Source organism: Sus scrofa, chromosome 6 (assembly GCF_000003025.6).
Source record: "Sus scrofa isolate TJ Tabasco breed Duroc chromosome 6, Sscrofa11.1, whole genome shotgun sequence".
NCBI classification, from domain to species: domain Eukaryota; kingdom Metazoa; phylum Chordata; class Mammalia; order Artiodactyla; family Suidae; genus Sus; species Sus scrofa.
In genome coordinates, this window is record NC_010448.4 from 45038001 (window position 1) to 45057471 (window position 19471).

General features: G+C 45.2%; 1 protein-coding gene across 4 annotated transcripts in view; it reads right to left on the minus strand.

The window, feature by feature from the left end:
• The window catches only part of ATP4A (ATPase, H+/K+ exchanging, alpha polypeptide), a 73783-nt gene that overhangs the window by 53987 nt on the left and 325 nt on the right, over positions 1-19471 (minus strand). Inside the window, exons 2-3 of one of the 4 annotated variants that reach the window (XM_021093570.1) lie at positions 19285-19418; positions 11916-11965 (exon numbers count right to left, since the gene is read on the minus strand). The exons of 1 other annotated variant lie outside the window; for it this stretch is intronic. The gene's annotated coding sequence lies outside the window, so the exon portion shown is untranslated. Of the gene's footprint in view, positions 1-11915; positions 11972-19284; positions 19419-19471 lie in introns of all 4 variants that reach the window. 2 more of the 4 variants (XM_021093568.1, XM_021093569.1) reach the window with 2 other exon arrangements.

Below are 19471 nucleotides of genomic sequence, written 5' to 3' on the forward strand. Positions count from 1 at the left end.
AGAATAGAGGTATCAAAAACAAGTCCTACTCCACAACCACAAATAGTTTGTGATGCACTGGGCTGGTGGGCAATGAGGTCTAGAAGGTACATTGTTTAGGCTCGTGCTAGAAGCCATAACAAATAAACCCCACCATCTAGTAGCTCACAACATAGACGTTTATTTCACACTCACAGAACCTCAACTGTGGGCATTTCAAGTGGCCCACATACAATTCAGGGACCCAGTCTCCTTCCGCTTGGTGATTCTACCATCTCAGAAGGGCTCAGAGTCTTTGCCTTTGTCCTGTTTTGGCCGCACCCGCCCCTGGCCAGGGATCTAACCCAAGCCACAGCAGTGACAACACTGAATCCTTAACTGCTAGGCCAGCAGGGAACTCCATCAGAGTCCTTTGAGTCCATAAGCTGGAGACAATGAGAACTCTCCCTTGCTTTTTAAAAGCCTTGGCCTGTTAAGTGAACCCTTGTACACTCTTGGTGGGAATGTAAACCTGGACAACCACTGTGGGAAACGGGATGGTGGTGTCGCAAAAATATAATCTGAAAATTAATTATGATTGCTTGACATATGATGCAGCAGTCCTACTTTGGTTTTATATCCCAAAGAAATAAAACAGTGGTCTCAAAGAGGTCTCTGCACTCCCATGATCACTGCAGCATGATTCACAATAGCCAAGGTAGGAAACGACCCACGGGTCTGACAATGGATGAATGGATAAGGAAGAGGTAGTATATACACACAGAGGAATATTATTAAACCATGAGAAGTATGAAATTCTGCCATTTAAGACAACATGCATGGACCTTAAGGTGTTATTATAAGTGAAATAGGTCAAGCAGAGAAAGATAAACACTGTGCGATATCACTTATATGTGGAATATTAAAAACCCATACTCATAGAAACTGAAAGCAGTATAATGGTTACCAGGGGCTGGAAGGGGGGGGGCTGGAAGTGGGGAGAGGGCAACAAACTGGTTAAAAAACAGAAATAGAAAGTTTCAGCTATAAGGTGAATAAGGTGTGAGGGTTAAATATATAACATCATAACCATGGTTAACAATACTGCATCGTGTATTTTAAACTAAGAAAGTAAATCTTAAAGCATTCAACACCCCCGCAAATAAAGACATAACTGTGTGAACTATAGACATGTTAATTAACCTGATTTTGCGCCCTGACTTCAAACTATACTACAAAAGTATGGTAATCAAAACAGTATGGTCCTGACACAAAACCATACATCATACATTATACACCAATGGAAGAGAAATAAAGAGTCCAGAGATAAATCCATAATAAATCAATTAATACACAACAAAAGAGACAAGAATATACAAAAAGGAAAAGACAGCCTTTTCAATAAATGATGCTGGGAAGACTGGCCAGCTACATGCAAAAGAATGAAACGGACTACTTTTCATACCATTTACAAAAATAAACTCAAAATGGATTAAAAACAAATTTAAGACCTAAAAATCATAAAACTTCTGGAAGAAAATGGCAGTGCACTCAACATTAGTCTTAGCAACATTTTTTTGGATCTATCTCCTCAGGCAAGGGAAACAAAGGCAAAATAAACAAATGGTACTACATCAAACTAAAAAGGTTTTCTAGAACAATAGAAATTATCAACAAAACAAAAAGGATGCCTAATGAATGGGAGAAGATATCTGCAAGTGATATATCTGATAACTTCCAGTTACAAAATAAATGAAGAGCATTTATGTACAGCATGGGGAATATAGTCAGTAATAACGAAGTATCTTTGTACGGTGACAGATGATAACTAGATGTATCATGGTGATTACTTTGTAATGTATAGAAATATCAAATCATTAAATTGTACACCAGGAACTAACATAGTATTATAAGTCAATTACACTTCAAAATAAACAAACTTGGGGAGTACCCATTGTGGCTCAATGGAAACAAATCCAACTAGTATCCGTGAGGTTGCAGGTTCCATCCCTGGCCTCACTCAGTGGGTCAGGCTCCGGCGTTGCCATAAGCTTTGGTGTAGGTTGGAGATGCTGCTTGGATCTGGAGTTGCTGTGGCTGTGGTGTAGGCCAGTGGCTATAGCTCTGATTTGACTCCTAGCCTGGGAACTTCCATATACCGCAGGTGCAGCCCTAAAAAGCAAGCAAGCAAACAAACAAACAAACAAACAAAAAAAACTCATTAAAAAGAGATTAGAATTGTGATGGCCAAAGGCAGAGACTAAAGGAAGAGGAATTGGATGAAGGTGGTAAAAGGTACAAACTTCCAGTTATAACGAAAAAAAGGGGAGAAAGAGAGGGAGAAGCAGGGGGGCAAGTCTAAATTTTTTATATTTATTATGAAGACAGTGTAAATTGATGAACAGCTTTATTTGAAATAAATGTTAGTGTGCAGCACTTTCTCAGAGCAATGATTATAAATATTTCATAGTCTATATATAGAAGAAGAATAAGAGAAATAGCCCCCCTTAAAGAACCCCCAGCCCTAATAATTTATAGATGTTTGGTGTAATTTAGCTTTGTGTTTGTTTTTGTCTTTCTGTGTTTTTAGGGCCGAACTCCTGGCATTTGGAAGTTCCCATGCTAGGGATCTAATCAGAGCTATAGCCACTGGTCTACACTACAGCCACAGCAATGCCAGATCCGAGCCGCATCTGCAACCTATACCACAGCTCCCAGCAATGCCAGATCCTTAGCCCACTGAGCAAGGCCAGGGATTGAACCCACAACCTCATGGTTCCTAGTCGGATTCGTCGACCACCGAGCCATGACGGGAACTCCAAAAGATGTTAATTCTTGCAAAGATCACACTCCACTGCGGAAGAACCTGACTCCAACTTGTTAAATGACCCCTCTCAAGGTGCCTGAAGCAACCCAAGACTCCTAGGCCCACATCACTCTTGTACCAAGTGGTGGTCTTCCCCAAGGCACTCCTGGAATTGACCAATCATCAAAGAGAATAGGAGGAACCTGAACTCCCTCAGACCAATCAGCAGCCAGGTGAGCACTGGCTTCCCCAACCCTAACAGACAACCTCCAATCACCCAATAGAAATAGAAAGGTGGAGTAGGAGGCAGGGCCTGTCTGGTCTCCATGGTAATCCCTGGCAGGCTGGAAGGAGGGAGAGGCTCCATGTAGCCTTGGTAGTGCCAGATCCAGATGCACTCATGGGGTTGGAAAGAGGGGGGTTGAAGGAGCAGGGAGAGAATTTATGGGGTGACAGTTGAAGAAGGAGAATTAGAGGATGGGGGGAATGTGGGGGAAGGAAGGTTTCTTAAGGGGGCAGAGACAATTTTATAAGTAAAGATGTATTTAGAGGGAGCACAGGTTTAGGAGAAGAGGAAGGTTATATTTAGAGTAGGGAGAAGGAATTCAGAGGATCACCAAGCTGGTTTCAGATGTAGAGAGAAGATTTTAGTGGGATACAGGGCAGATCTTTATAAGCGGACAGAGAAGAGGCCATGAGTGGACAAGGAGAGGACTTAGAGTTTATAGTTGTTCAAAGAAGATCTTAGAGGAGCCAAGTGAGAGGTCATGGGGGGAGGGGGAGAAGGGAGGCATTCATGGGTGAACAATAAGGGTCATAACAGGATGGAGGCAGATTCATAGGGACAAAGTGAGTGATAGTATAAATGGGACAAAGAAAGGACTACTGAGGACATTAGAATTTTTTATAAGTTGAAGATTGCATCAGGGGACAATGAAGAATTTACAGATGAAGAGTGAGAGTGTTAAAGTGTTGAGTGAGGGTCGTCTTTGCCTCTTGTTGAGAGGGCCAAAGAGAAGGTCGGTCGCATGGGGGATGATGCGGGTGTCGGTGGGAACAAAGCATGACAGTGGGTCAGTGGAGGTACAAGGAGACCAAGCCAGAGTCATCAGAGTCATAAGGGACTTTGCAGGGACACTGGAAGTGGGGACGTGAGACATGGTGTAGGGATCAGCAAGGTAGTTGTAGAAGACGGGGAGGAGTTAGAGGAGACGGGACAGGTTACAGAGAACAGAGAGGGGTTACAGGGCACGCAGGGGGAGGTGGGGATTTCTAGGTCTAGGGAACAGGGAGAGGTCAGAGGTGACATGATAGAAGTTAGCGGCAGTCAATGAGAGTTTGCAAGGGGATCAATGAAGAATTTATAGGAACCAACGAGAAATGTCTTGGCATGAAAGGGAAGGAGGTCAGAAAGGATGTTGGCTCCAGAATCCATATTGAGCCATAACCCACTCCTCCCCCAGGTGTTGGAAATTATGTCTCAGGGGTCACCCAGCGACGAGGACGTGCTGCCATCCGTGGCCTGCTTCATATGCTGTCCCTTAGGCGCTGTAGCCTTGTGCTACCCCTCCCAGGTAGGATATACATCATGTGAATCCTGGCCCCCGCCTCTCTCTCCACCCTGTCCCTGACCCCAAACCACCTTCTTCCTGTCCTCCCTCCTGTGGGTTCCAGCCCCATCCTGGGTCCATATACCTCCACGGCCAACCCTGATTCAATAAGCCTTAGAAGCTCATCTATGCCCGTTCTGCCTCTCCCCTCAAAGTCAGGCAAGGTGCCACAAAAATAGGAATGAGAAATTTTGTGGGGACAGTGGAAGGGGCCGAGTGAGATGTGCTGTGGGGATCTGCAAGGCGGTTGTAGAAGACACGGAGGAGCTTAGAGGAGACGGGAGAGAGGTTAGAGAGAACAGAGAGGGCTATAGGGCATGAGGGTGTGTAAGGGAATTCTAGGGCAGGGAGGTCTTAGAGTAAGGCTAGAAGGAAAGTGTTGGGAGTCGTGGGGGTCAGTGAGACTTTTAAAGGGTGTCAGTCAAGATTTTATAGGAGCCAAACAGGGTGAAAGGCAGGAGGTTATGGGGACTCAGAGAGTCCAGAAGCCATACTAAGTCATAACCCACTCACTTCCCCCAGGCATTTGAAATTAGGTCTGACAAGCCTCCCAGCGACCACCTCTTGCTGGCGATCTTGGCCTGCTTTCTGTGCTGTCCCTTAGGCAGTGTGGCCCTGTACTACTCCTCCCAGGTGGGAATGTGCATCATGCCTACCCTCTCCCTCCCCCTCCATCCTGATCCTGACCCTGACCCTGAACCAGCTGTATCCATGTTCTCCCTCCTGTTGGTTCAGATCCCCACCCAAGTCCTTACAGTGCCTGTGACCCAATAACCCTTTGAAGCCCTTGGATTCCTGTTCTGCCTCTCCTCTCACACTCAGACCAGGCGCTACAACCATAGGAATGAACGAGCCTTGGCAGCCAAGACCTCCCACAAAGTCTACATGCTGGCTGTCTCAGCAATTGTTTCAGGATGCATCACCATACTCCTCGTCTTGAGTGCATTCCTAGTAATCTTACTTAAGCGGTAACTTCCTCCCCAACTCAGGAACAAAAAAAGCCACCAAAATATACAACAAGTGTTACTTACCTTGGCTCTAAGTATCCATTTGGGCCACATGAGACACCTGCCCCTCCATGTCTGATGTGCCAAGTGCTGCCAACCTGACCCAGCCCCTGGGGGTGGTTGATGGGGAAGGAAGTGGTAGCTCAGACAAGGCACTGGACCAGAGCACAAGATCGACCCTGGGATGCTGCCAAGATATGGACCCTGAGACACAGGGGAGGGCACTGATTCCCCAGGGCTGCCTCCCCTCTGCCTGAATTCATGCTGTTAAGTCCATTTACAGTGACCAAGCGCCTTGACTGTGCTGCCTGACTCTGGGGACATAGCAGTCATCACTTGAAATCCAACTCCACACCCTCAGAATCTTACATTCTTATAAACTGGAGTGGAAGACAGACTTGTCATCAAACAGTGACAGTCCAGAGCAATCCAAACTCTAATGGGGAAAACCTAAAGAGGGAGAGTGTAAGAGGCCAGATCTAATCTGGGGCATTTTTAGTTGATCAGAAAACCAGGGAGTCAAGCCTCTGTCCGTGAAGGAGCTAGAATTCAGGTCAGGTATGACCAGAGAGAGCTTCTATACAGGTATCCACTGCCTCCTCTCCCCTACCTCCCGCCCACTAAAGCTTGTGATTAATGTATTATTCAACACATGCTTTCTGAACACCTATGCTGTACAAGGCACTGTATTAAGAACTAGGAACCAAAAGAAAAATAAGACCCTTTTCTGATGGAACTTACATTATAGTGGGAAGAAAACCATAAAACAAATAGACCTCTAAATGAATAAGATAAATACAGGCAATGGTAAATGCTACGGAAAAAATAAAACAAGGTAATAAAGGCAGTGCCAGGCAGTGCCAGGAATAGTCCAAAAACTCTCCCTTTTTTGTTTTTGTTTGTTGTTGTTTTCTTTTTTGTTTTTGTTTGTTTTGTTTGTTGTTTGCTCTTTAGGGCCACATTCGCAGCATATGGAGGTTCCCAGGCTAGGGGTCCAATCAGAGCTACAGCTGCCAGCCTACACCACAGCCACAGCAACGGAGGATCCGAGACATGTCTGCGACCTACATCACAGTTCATGGCAATGCTGGATCATTAACCCACTGAGCAAGGCCAGGGATCGAACCCACAACCTAGTCAGATTCATTTCTGCTGCTCCACAACGAGAACTCCATCCCAAAACTCTTAATGTCACAACAAGACAAGTTCAGAAATTGCTAGTAGGTGTTTCAAAACTTACAGCAATTTCACTTTGCCATGACATCGAGTAAATGATTAAAAGACTTGTCTTGCTGAACATGGTATAGACCAAAAGGATCATTCATGACAGATTAAAGATCTAAAACCAGGTCTTACTCCACAACCACAAATGTAGTTTGTGATGCACTGGGCTGGTGGGCAATGAGGTCTAGAAGGTACATTGTTTAGGGTCATGCTAAAGGCTGTAACAAATAAACCCCACCATCTAGCAGCTCACAACATAGACGTTCATTTCTCATCCATGGAAGTTCCCCAGCTATGCGTTGAATCAGAGCTGTAGCCGCCGGCCTACGTCACAGCCACAGCCACAGCCATAGCCAAGCAGGATTCTAGCTGCATCTTCGACCTACACCACAGCTCACGGCAACACCGGATCCTTCAACCCACTGAACGAGGCCAGGGATCGAACCTGCATCCTCATGGATACCAGTCGGATTTGTTTCCGCTGTGCCATGACAGGAACTCCCTGAATTTTCTTTTTAATGTTAATAGTATTACTTTTAGGGGGCACACCTGCAACATACGTAAGTTTCCAGGCATGGGATCGAAGCCCAGCTACAGCTGCAACCTATGCCGGATTCTTAATTCACTCCACTGGGCCAGGAATAGAAGCAGCACGGCCAGAGAAATGAGCCGGATCATTAATCCATTGGGCTACAGAGGGAACTCCCTGAATTGTTCTATCAAAACTCTATGTTGGAGTTCCCATCATGGCTCAACGGAAACAAATCCCACTAGGAACCATGACGTTTCGGGTTCAATTCCTGGCCTCGCTCAATGGGTTAGGGATCTGGCATTGCCGAGGGCTGTGGTGTAAGTCACAGATGCAGCTCGGATCCTGAGTGGCTGTGGCTTCAGTGTAGGCCAGCAGCTGTAGCTCCAATTCGACCCCAGCCTGGGAACCTTCATGTGCCGCAGGTGTGGCCCTAAAAAAGCAAAACAAAAATTTTTTTAATAAAATAAAATAAAACTCAATGTTATATCAAAACAATGATGATTTGAAGTAGATTGAATTGGTGGAATTAGAGCCGACTGACTTCTCTCTTGCAGAGCACAATTTTTATAAGGTATAAAAAGCTTGGTGAAAATTCCTAATGGTTGTGATGAATCATCTTACTGTTCTTTTTTATTCCTCTTTTAAAAAAATACTACTATGGGAGTTCCCATCTTGGCTCAGTGGAAACAAATCTGACTAGCATCCATGAGGATGCAGGTTCCATCCCTGGCCTCACTCAGTGGGTTAAAGATCTGGCGTTTCGGTGAGCTGTGGTATAGGTCACAGACGGGGCTTGGATCTGGCATGGCTATGGCTGTGGCATAGGCTAGCAGCTATAACTCTGATTCGACCCCAGCCTGGGAACTTCCATATGCTGAGGGTGAGGCCCTAAAAATAAATAAATAAACAAACAAACAAACAAAATAAAATTGTATAAAATTTTTTTGGAGTTCTCTTGTGATGCAGAAAGTTAAGGATATGTCCTTGTCACTGCAGGAGCTTGGGTCACTACTGTGATGCAGGTCTGATCCCTGCCCAGGAAGCTCCACATGCTGTGGACATGACCAAAAAAAAATTGTATAAAAATTTTCTTTAGGAATTCCCATGTGGCGCAGTGGTTAACGAATCCAACTAGGAACCATGAAGTTTCAGGTTCAATCCCTGGCCTTACTCAGTGGGTTAAGGATCTGGCATTGCCATGAGCTGTGGTGTAGGTCACAGATGCAGCTTGGACCTGGCGTTGCTGTGGCTCTGGCATAGGCCGGTGGCTGCAGCTCCGATTAGACCCCTAGCCTGGGAACCTCCATATGCCGCGGGAGCAGCCCCAGAAAAGGCAAAAAGACAAAAAAAAAAAAAATTTAAGTAGTTCTCATCGTGACTCAGCATGTTAAGAACACAATATAGTGTCCATGAGGAGGTAGGTTCAATCCCTGGCCACACTCAGTGGGTTAAGGATCAGGCATTGATACAAGCTGCAGTGTAGGTCACAGATGCAGTTTGGATCTAGTGTTGCTGTGGGCTGTGGTATAGGCCAGCAGCTGCAGCTCCAATTCAACCCCTGGCCTGGGAACTTCCATATGCTTCAGGTGTGGCCATAAAAAGAAAAAAAAAATTTTTTAAGATAGACCGTATCTTTTACCATAACTAAAAATTCAAAGAATTTAAATTATACAAAGCCATATTATCTGATGGTGGTATGAAGAATTCTAATGAGCCCCCCTCTAACTGATGAAGAAAAAAAAAGTCTCTTCCTGGTATACAATCCTATATAATTGCCAAGATTGTGAATATGATGGGATATCACTCCTGTGATTAAATGGTACAGCTTACCTTAGGAAAGGACGATTACCTGGGTGGGTCTAACCTAAACACATGATGAGGCCTTTAAACATGGGTCTAGAGGTTAGAGACAGAGGAAGTCAGAAACGAAGTATGAGAGTGATTTTTGTTGTTGTTGTTGTTGTTGTTGCTTTTTAGGGCCGAACCCGAGGCATATGGAGGTCCCCAGGCTAGGGGTCTAAACAGAGTTACAGCTGCCAGCCTGTACCACAGCCACAGCAACACAGGATCCAAGCCGCATCTGCGACCTACACGACAGCTCACTGCAATGCTGGATACTTAACCCACTAAGTGAGGTCAGAAATCAAACCCGCAACCTCATGGTTCCTAGTCAGATTCGTTTCCACTGCACCATGACGGAAACTCCAGTATGAGAGTGATTTTGATGGTAAGGAATTCTGTGTTTACGGCTTTGAAGATGAACAGGACCACACGGCAAGGAATGCAGGTGTACTTTAGAAACTGGGACTCGATCCTGGCAGCTAGCCAGCAAGGAAAAGATAACGGCCTCAGTCCCAAAACCACAAGGAACTGAATTCCACAACCACACGAACCTGGAAGCGTATCCAGGGCTCCAGTTAAGAACAGATTTCGCAGACACATTGATCTCAAGTGAGAACCTGAACAGAGAACTCAGCAACCCTATTCTGGATTTCTCACCCTCAGAACTGTGAGCCTATATATGGCTGTCGTTTTAAGCCACACAACACAAAAATGTGTATGTTGATTTGTCACATAGAAATAGAAAACTAATATGCTGACCATAATAAAAGTAATCTAGGAATCAATAACAGATAACCCAAACACTTAGGAAATAAACCATGCAAGTCAAAATAATTCATGAATCAAGGGAAATTAGAAAATGTTTTAACTGATCAAAAATCTAGAACATATCAAAATATGTGGATGCAGCTAAAGCAGTGCTTAGAAGAAAACGTACCCCCTCGAGGTACTTATATTAGAAAATAAGAGGTGTCTCAAAATTAAAAAAATATATAATGCAAAAATCTATCAAGCACCTAGAAGAAAATACAGAAGAAAACATTTCTGACACTGGGTTAGACAAAAAGTTCATAAATATGATATGATCTCTAAAAGGGAAGAAAAAAGAATTATACTCTATCAATATTAAAAAAAAAAAAACCATTGCTCTGCAAATAACAGAAAATAAAAGTATAAATTAAAGCCCCAAACATAATAACTGCAAGTCACATATCTGACAAAGGGCTTGTATCCAATACATATAAACAACCCTCAAAATTAAACTGTAGTAAAAATAACTTCCATCGCTCATGCTCTAGACCAATCAGCAGCCAGGCTTCCCGACCCCCGACACGCAACTTCCAATCAGCCAATAGGAGAAGACACAGGGTAAGGGGCGGGGCCTGCGCGGTCTCCATGGCAACCCCTGACGAGTTGGAGCAAGGGGAAAGCTCGGTGTAGCCAGATCCAGATGCCCTAATGGGGGTGTTTGAGGGGACAGGGAGGGAATTTAGGGGGGGACAGGGTGGGAGGAAGACAGCTCGCATGGGTTTGAGGGGAATGAGGGGACAAAGAGTGCTTCATAAGGGGAAGAGAGGGCGTTATAAGCAGAGAAGTATTTAGACGGAGCATTGGTCTCAGAGAACAGGGAGGCTGTCATAAGTGTACAGGGAGTTCACAGGGTCAAGAAGCTGGTTTCCAAAATGAAGAGAAAGTGTTAAAGGGAGACAGGGCATGTGTTTATAAGGGGAGGGAGAAGAGGCTATGAGTGGACAAAAAGAGGACTTTGAGTTTCTAGTTGTGTTCAAAGAAGGTCTTAGAGAAGCCAAGTGAGGTTATGGGGGGGGTGGGGGTAGGAGTTTATGAGTGAAAACTAAGCCTCAGAGCAGAACCATGAAAGATTCATAGGAATGAAATGAGAAGTAGTATAAATGGGACAAAGAGAGAGCCACTAAGGTCATTACAAGTTTTTGTAAGTTGAGAATTTTATACAGGCACAATGAATGTTTTACACATGAAAAGTCAGAGTGTTAAGTGTTTATTGAGGGTCTTCTTAGCGTAGTTTATAGGGACAAAGAGACGTTTGTTTGAGGGACAATGAGGGTTGAATAGGAACAAAGTGCTGCAGTGGATCAGTTGAGTTTTCAGGCAGACCAAGTGAGAGTCACCAGAGTCAGTAAGGGCTTTTGTGATGACAGTGGAAGGGGCCTAGTGAGAATATGCTGAGGGATCTTAAAGGCTGTTATAGAAGACAGGAGATTATAGGAGACAGGAGGTTATAGGAGACAGGGAAATGGTTACAGGGAACTGAGAGGGATTACAGAGCATGGAGGCAGAGTGGGGGGCTGGAAGTTCTAGAGGACAGAGAGGTATTAAAGGGGATAAGGAGAGGTTAGACAGAACATGGTGGGTGGTAAAGGGAGTTAGGGAGAGTTTTAAAGGATGTCAGTGAAGATTTTACAGGAGCCAAGAAAGGTGAAAGGGAAGAGGCCAGAGGGGATGTTAGAATCCAGAAGCCATACTGACCCATAACCCACTTCCCATTCCCAGGCGTTTGAAATTTTGCGTTCCAAGCCCCCCAAAGACTATATGTGCCTGTCGATTTGGGCCTTCATCCTGTGTTTTCCCATAGGCATTGTAGCATTGATTTTCTCTATCCAGGTGAGAGTCTTGAGTCATGCCAATCCTTGCCACCCCTCACTCTCCATCCTGGCCCTAACGCTGACTCGGATTCTTGCTTGGGGTTTAGGTCCCCACCCTGTTTTCATACATCCCATGGCTCACCCTCTCCCTCATCACAACAACCTTTTTAAGCCCATCTATTCCTGTTCTACCTCTCCTCTCAAATCAGACAAGGCGCAGCAACAAATGGAATGACCGAGCCTTGGCAGCTGAGACCTCCCACCAAGCCTTCTACATTGCGGTCCTGGGGATTGTTATGGGAAGCGTCATCATACTCAGCCTCTTGATTTTCTGCATGTTGGACATATTTTCTCGGTAACCTCCTCTTCAGCTCATGAAAAGAGAAAAGAAAAAAAAAAGAAAAATGACTAAATATATCTAATACTGTTTACTTACCTTGGTTCTAAGTATCCATTTGGGCCACATGAGACACCTGCCCCTCAATATCTGGTGTGCTAAGCACTGCCAACCTGAGCCAGCACCTTGAGGTGGCTGGTAGGGGAGGGAAGTGGTAGCTCAGGCAGCCACTGGACCAAAGCACAAGAACAACTCTGGACCCCGCCAAGACTGGGCCCTGGGAGACAAGGGAGGGCACTCTTTCCCCAGGGCAGCCTCCCCTCCTGCCCACATGCATGCACTCACGCCATAAATCTATTTATGCTGAACAAGGGCCTTGACTGCCTGACTCTGGGAATATAGCAGTCGCCACTTAAGCACCAGCTAAACCCACTCTGAATTTATAAACCAGGGTGAAAGACAGACAGATCCCATAGAGGGGTCCAATCTCTAATGAGGGAGACCTAGGCAAGTGGGTTGTAAGAGGCCAGACCTAATCTGGGGTATTGTGGCCAACCAGAAAACTAGAGAGTCAGCGGCTGTCCGTGAACTAGCTGGAATTTGGAACTTGGATTGTAGAGAGCGTCTATAACAGGTAAGGATGGCCTCCTCTCCCTTCTGCCCACCCCTCATTATTGAATGATGAATGAGATTTATTCATCATTCAATAAATATTTTCTGGAGTTCCCGTCATGGCGCAGTGGTTAACGAATCCGACTAGGAACCATGAGGTTGCGGGTTCGGTCCCTGCCCTTGCTCAGTGGGTGAACGATCCGGCGTTGCCGTGAGCTGTGGTGTAGGTTGCAGACGCGGCTCGGATCCCGCGTTGCTGTGGCCCTGGCGTAGGCCGGTGGCTACAGCTCCGATTCGACCCCTAGCCTGGGAACCTCCATATGCCATGGGAGCGGCCCAAGAAATAGCAACAACAACAACAACAACAAAAAAGACAAAAAGACAAAAAAAAAAATAAAAAATAAAAAAAATAAATATTTTCTGAGCACTTACAGTGTACCAGGCGCTAGGAACAAGAATTACAACAGAGAAGCATAAATAAGATTCCTTTCTGATAGAGCTTACATCTGGTAAGCTTTCCCACATTCTAGTAGGAAAAAAACTGTAAACAAATAGACCTCTAAATAAGTAACTGCAGGAAATGGTAAGTGCCATGGAGAAAAATAAAACAGGGTAATAAGATAAAGCAGGACGAATGTTGGCCCACCAATATTAGTAGTCTGCAACAAGATCAGTGCAGAAATTGCCAATAGGTGTTTCAAAACTTGATAGCAATTTGACATCCAAGTATTTGAAAGAGACTTAGGGAGTTCCCTCCGTGGCCCAGCAGTTAACCAACCCCACTAGGATCCATGAGGATGCAGGTTCGATCCCTGACCTTGCTTAGTGGGTTAAGGATCCAGCATTGCCGTGAGCTATGGCTGCAGATGCATCCTGGATCCTGCATTGCTGTGGCTGTGGCACAGGCCGGCAGCTGCAGCTCTGATTCAACCACTAGCCTGGAAACTTCCATATGCCGAGGATGTGGCCCTAAAAAAAAAAAAAAGCAAAAAATTTTTTAAAATTTTTAATTAAATTTTTAAAAATAAAAATAAAGGAGTTCCCGTCGCGGTGCAGCAGAAACAAATCTGACTAGGAGCCACGCTGTTGTTGGTTCGATCCCTGGCCTTGTTCAGTGGGTTAAGGATCCAGCGTTGCCATGAGCTGTGGTGTAGGTTGAAGACTTGGCTCAGATCCCGAGTTGCTGTGGCTGTGGTGTAGGCTGGCGGCTACGGCTCTGATTCGACCCCTAGCCTGGGAACCTCCATATGCCATGGGTGTGGCCCTAAAAAGACAAGAAGACCAAAAAAAGAAAAAGATGAAGAGATAAAGAGTATTTGGTATCTAGAGACAAAAGAATATTATTAAGGCATGAGAAAAGTCAAATCTTGACATTTGCAACAATATGAAGGGAACCTGATGGCATTATGCTACGTGAAATAAGGCAGAAAAGAACAAATACTGTATGATATCACTTATATATGGACTCTAAAAAGGCCAAACTCATACAAACAGAAAGTAGAATGGTTGGTGCCAAGAACTGGGTGTGGGAGAAACAGGGACAGGCTGGTAAAAAGGTAAAAACTTTCAGTTATAAGATGCATAAGGTCTGAGGATCTAGTGTGCAACCTGGTGACTGTGATTAATAAGACTGTATTGTATTGTATACTTAAAATTTGCTAAGAGAGTTCTCCTATAGCTCAGTGGGTGAAGGATCCAGTGTTATCACTGCAGTGGCTCAGGTCACTGCTGTGGTTCAGGATTGATCCCTGGCCCAGGAACTTCCACATGCTGCAGATACAATAAAAAAAAAAAGCAGAAAAAAACTGCTAAAAGAATAGATATTAAGCATTCTCACCAAACATAAAACAAAGGTAACTATGTGTGGTGATGTTATTTAACTCTATTGTGGTAATAACCTCACAATCCACTATCAAATCACTATGTCTGTACACTTTAAATATATTACAATTTTGTGTTAATTATATCTCAGTAAAGCAGGGTAAAAAAAAATTTTTTTAATCAAGTTTTGGCCTGAAACTACCATATATAACTTTTGCTCTCAGTCCACTGGACAAACTAGTCTCATGGCCTCAACTGAAAGCAGGGGCCTCTGGGAAATGTAGTCCCAGACTGAGCAGCCAATGGACACCTTTCTAGGATGTTCCTTGAGCTGTGACACAGAAGCCAAAGTGTGAGAAAGGTCCCACAGAATGAAAATAGCATGTAGAAACGCCCATAAGCTGGATGAGCTTGGCAATTCAAGGAACAAAAAGGAGTGCAATGTGGCAGTAAGTAATATCAGATATCCCGCTCTCCACAATAGGCAGGGTTCTCTCCTCCTTCCCGTAAGAATCCTTGTAGGTGCTTATGTCTCCCATTTCCAGTGTTCCTCAAGGGGAAACCCAGCACTGGTTCTTCACCTTCCATCTGACAAAGATCTGCTCAAAGGAATATTTTACAGACATACAGCCACCCACCTGTAGGACCTCCCAACCCGCTCCATGCCTGGCTCTGTTCTGGGTGATGCTGGGGACACAGCAGTGATCAAGACAGACCTTACCCCTTCCCTCACAAAATCTGCAGTCCACTGGGAGAGGCAGAATCACCACAAGACAGGCCTGTGAGTTGGTCTTTCATTTATTCTTTCACTCAGCACAATTTTTATTGTGCATCTCTTGTGCCAGGCACAGGGGACACATTACTGAACAACCAAAAAATCCTACCTCATGGATCTCATGTTCTGGTGGGGTGTGAAAGATAATACACATAGTCAGTAGTAAACTATTAAGAATCCTGCGGAAACAAGGAGGGTGCCTGGAAGTATTGGAGATGAGTGAGGGGCTGTAGTTTTAAATAGGGAGGCAGGTACTGCTCCAATGCAGATGTGATTTTTGAGCTAAGTCTTATAGGACTTAAGTGAGGAAACTAGGCAAACATCTAACCGAGGATTGTCCCAGGAAGACGGAAGTGCTAGGTCAAAGGCCTGGACAGAGGAGCATGTCTGGTATTTCTGAGATATTGTACAGAAGCCAATGTAGCTGAAGTGATGCGAGCAAGACAGGGAATGATTAGAGATGAAATCAGGGAGGTAATGGAATGGGAGATGGAAAAGAGCTCACTTTACTCTGAGTGACATGAACAAACCTTGAATAGATGAGTGACATGAGCTGCCTCAGGTGTTACCTTGGCTCTCCATGACTCTGGAGGTGAGCAGATGGTAGGAGAAACATGATGGCAGGGAGACTGCTGGAAAAGTTCAGATGGGAGGTGATGGAGCATCAGGCCTTAGTAGGGAATTAGAAAGGTACAGCAAACAAGAACTGCTGAGGCATAACATGAGTATAAGAGAAAAGGAGAGATTTTTGGCCTCAGGAGCTGGAAGGACAGAGTTGCCCTGGTCTGAGCTGGAGAAGGAGATGAGAAACAAGTTGAAGTATATAGTATAGCAGTCATTATAAGTCTGGGGAGTCATACTCGGACTCAGAGTATAGCAGTCATTATAAGTCTGGGGAGTCATACTCGGACTCAGAGATTGGTTCAATGAGATGTAAATGAATGGTTTATTAAGCTAATGGAAGCAGCCTATCTCTTCCATGTTGGTCTCTAAAACCACATCTTTCTCTTCTCTCAGGGGCAGGGTGAGCCATTCTGCAACCACATGAAAGAGCCTGGGGCTGCCAGGATGAAGGAGGAGCCACAGAAGAAGCGAGTACTAGGAAGTGGAGGAGCAGAAAACTGGGTCCTGCTCATTAGGATCATCATCGTCATCAGAGCCACTGAACCGTTAACTGCATCAATCACTGTTCAAGGAGCTTATGCATAATATCGCATTCAAACCCCACAACAACACTGGAAAGTAGGTATTATTACTCCAGATTCATAAATGAGGAAACTGAGGCCAGGAAGATAGAGGGACCTGTCCAAGATCATGTAGCCTGTAGGTGGTGGAGTCAGGATTCAAACCGAGCCAGTCACATTGCAGAGCTTTGCTCATAATAACTGCCTTCCAGTGTTGGAGCTACTGGATCACACCTCACCTAAATCAGGATGAACCAGTACTCATTTTAAAATCATGTGAGCCAAAATATTTCTTGTTGAGGAGGCACTATTTTGAATTGAGTTTTCAGACATTTGTCATCAAAAAGAGGCTTAGGAGTTCCCACCGTGGCACAGCAGAACAAATCTGACTAGCATCCATGAGAACACAGGTTCAATCCCTGGCCTTGCACAGTGGGTTACGGATCCAGAGTTGCCATGAGCTGTGGTGTAGGTCGCAGACACAGCTCAGATCTGGTATTGCTGTGGCTGTGTTGTAGGCTGGCAACTGCAGCTCCGATTCTACCCCTAGCTTGGGAACCTTCATATGCTGTGGGTGTGGCCCTAAAAAGACCAAAAAAAAAAAAAAAAAAAGGCTTAGATATGACAGTCCACAGTAGGTTATCCAACCAATTGGGAGTGGGGGGCAGTTAGGGAAGACTTCCCTGGGAGGCCACATCTAAGTTAAAACCTAAAGGAGGTGGGTTCCCACTGTGGTTCAGTAGTAACAAAATCAACTAGTATCTGTGAGGAAGCAGGTTCCATCCCTGGTCCTGCTCATTGGGTTAAGGATCTGGCATTGCCGTGAGCTACGGTGTAGGTCGCAGATGAGGCTCGGATCTGGAGTTGCTAGGTTGTGACAGGTGGGGCCCTAAAAAGACCAAAAAAAAAAAAAAAAAACCCTAAAGGAGGAAGGGGAGGAGTTCAAGATGGCAGCATAGGAAGACTATAAACCCACCTCCTCCCTTGGACACACCAAATCGACACCTACATATAGAAAAATTCCTCCTAAAGATCTGAGGGCTGATTGAACAGCTTCTGCACATGGAGGGACCACTCAGAAATGGATAGGAAAGAGAGAGACATGGTATCCATGGGAACTCACCCCCCGCAACATGGCGCCCTGCAGTAGGAAGGGATATCCTTGAAGAGCTAAGCGCAGACTCACCCATCCCGGGACACAGGAAAAACAAAAAACAAAAAAACAGCAAGTTGGTTTTTCCGTCTTTTTTTAGGGCCACACCCATGGCATATGGAGGTTCCCAGGCTAGGAGTCAAATCAGAGCTGTAGCCGCTGGCCTATACCACAGCCACAGCAACACTGGATCCTTAACCCACTGAGCAAGTGCAGGGATGGAACCTGCCTCCTCACGGATACTAATCAGATTCACTTCCACTGAGCCACAACAGGAACTCCAAAAAAACTCAGCAGTTTAAAGAAGGAAATCCAGGAAGGAAAGGAAATCCAATTACTAACATTAAGTATCTGCCAAATGGGTAGGGAACACCTGGAACTCTCTCCAGGATTGAGGGTTCCAGAGAACATCATCGTTTGATCCCCCAGGACTCCCCTCCCAGCCTGTGCCTGCTCCAGCTCCTGTGTCCTACCAAGGCTACTACAGCATGGTGCACCCCAACACTGACAACCCCTCTGTGATGAGCCAGCAGCCAGCCAGTGACAACCTATAAAATGGCAGCTGCTTCACCTCTCCCCTCCAAATCTTGCCCAAGAATCTCTTCTGGCCCATTCCATTTGGACACAGAAGGTAATTCTAGCATATAGTTCACTCAGCATAGTCAAGCTGACACATTGCAAAGCCACAGCACAGAGACTGGAGGAGAGTGGGAGATAATGGTTAGGAGTTGGTTAGGGAGATGGTCACATGACCAGCTCTGTGCTCTCTTAGGTATCTTGAGAAGATGTGTCTAATAACCCCTGGGTGGCTTTTTTTAGAGTTGGAGGGGAAATTGCTGGTAGTTATCTCTTATTTGGCTTTAATTTTGTATTTGAAACATACAGAATCCTTTTATATTTATATATAATTATATAGCTTGGGTCAAGGTGCACCTGATTTACTGTCATTAGGTTATGATTATAGGTATTCATTAAACAATGTTCCAGCTTTCGGCCAGTACTTTTGTTTTAATAGACTTTAATTTTGGTGAGCACTTTTACAGTTAGAGAAAATCACACAAAAAAATTAAATTCCCATTGACATCCCCTCCCTCCACACACATTTCCCCCTATTATTACCATCTTGCAGGAGTATGGTACTTCTGCTACACTTGTCGAATTAGTCCCTGGCAGCCTCTTTTGCATCTCAGCCCTTATGAAGCATTTGAAGACAAACTCAGCTTTTCCCCCAAATTTTCTACTTTAATGGTGACCTCAGAGTCCCCTTGTCCCTGGACCAGAGACTCCAAAGACCCTTGGATGTCCCCTTGACTCTTCACACCCATAGAGTCTCATATGTCATTAGCATCTCCCCCAAAGCTGATCCTTCTCTCATCTCTCCATTTCAAAGTCTGTTCCATTTTGAACCTAGAGACCTGGACATCACCCTGGATGCCCCCCCTATTGCCAGTCAACCTCACATGACCCACCTGCTCAGCCTGACAGTGGTCCAAGCACTGTCCTCACCCCCATCCTCTACTCATCCTGTTCCATCCTCCTCCCTGGGTTCTCAGCTTTAGTTTCTCCGCACTGTCTTTCTCCCCACGTGTTTATTCAACAAGAACAGAATGATGAACGAGGCAAGCATATTGAATGAAAGGTCCCTGAATGTTACCATTTCTCAGAGCCATGTCTAAGGCTGAGTGGGCTCTCCAGGACTCCAGCCTTAGTATCCAATGCTTTCTGGGACACTCCACAGACCTTTCACACTCCTTGTGTCCCAGATTGACCCACCCCTGCTGCTTATGATCTACCATCCCTACCTGGTGATGCGTCTATATCCCTCACTGAACTGTGAGCTCCGTAGCATGGAGACTGGGGCTGTCTCAGCCACCGGAGCATCCCCAGCACAGGGTCAGCTCACGAATGTTACGGAATGGTAAGGACGAACGAATACCTAAAAGAAAGCATGCCAGGGAGACATTAGGGTCATGCAATCTGCCTTCCATC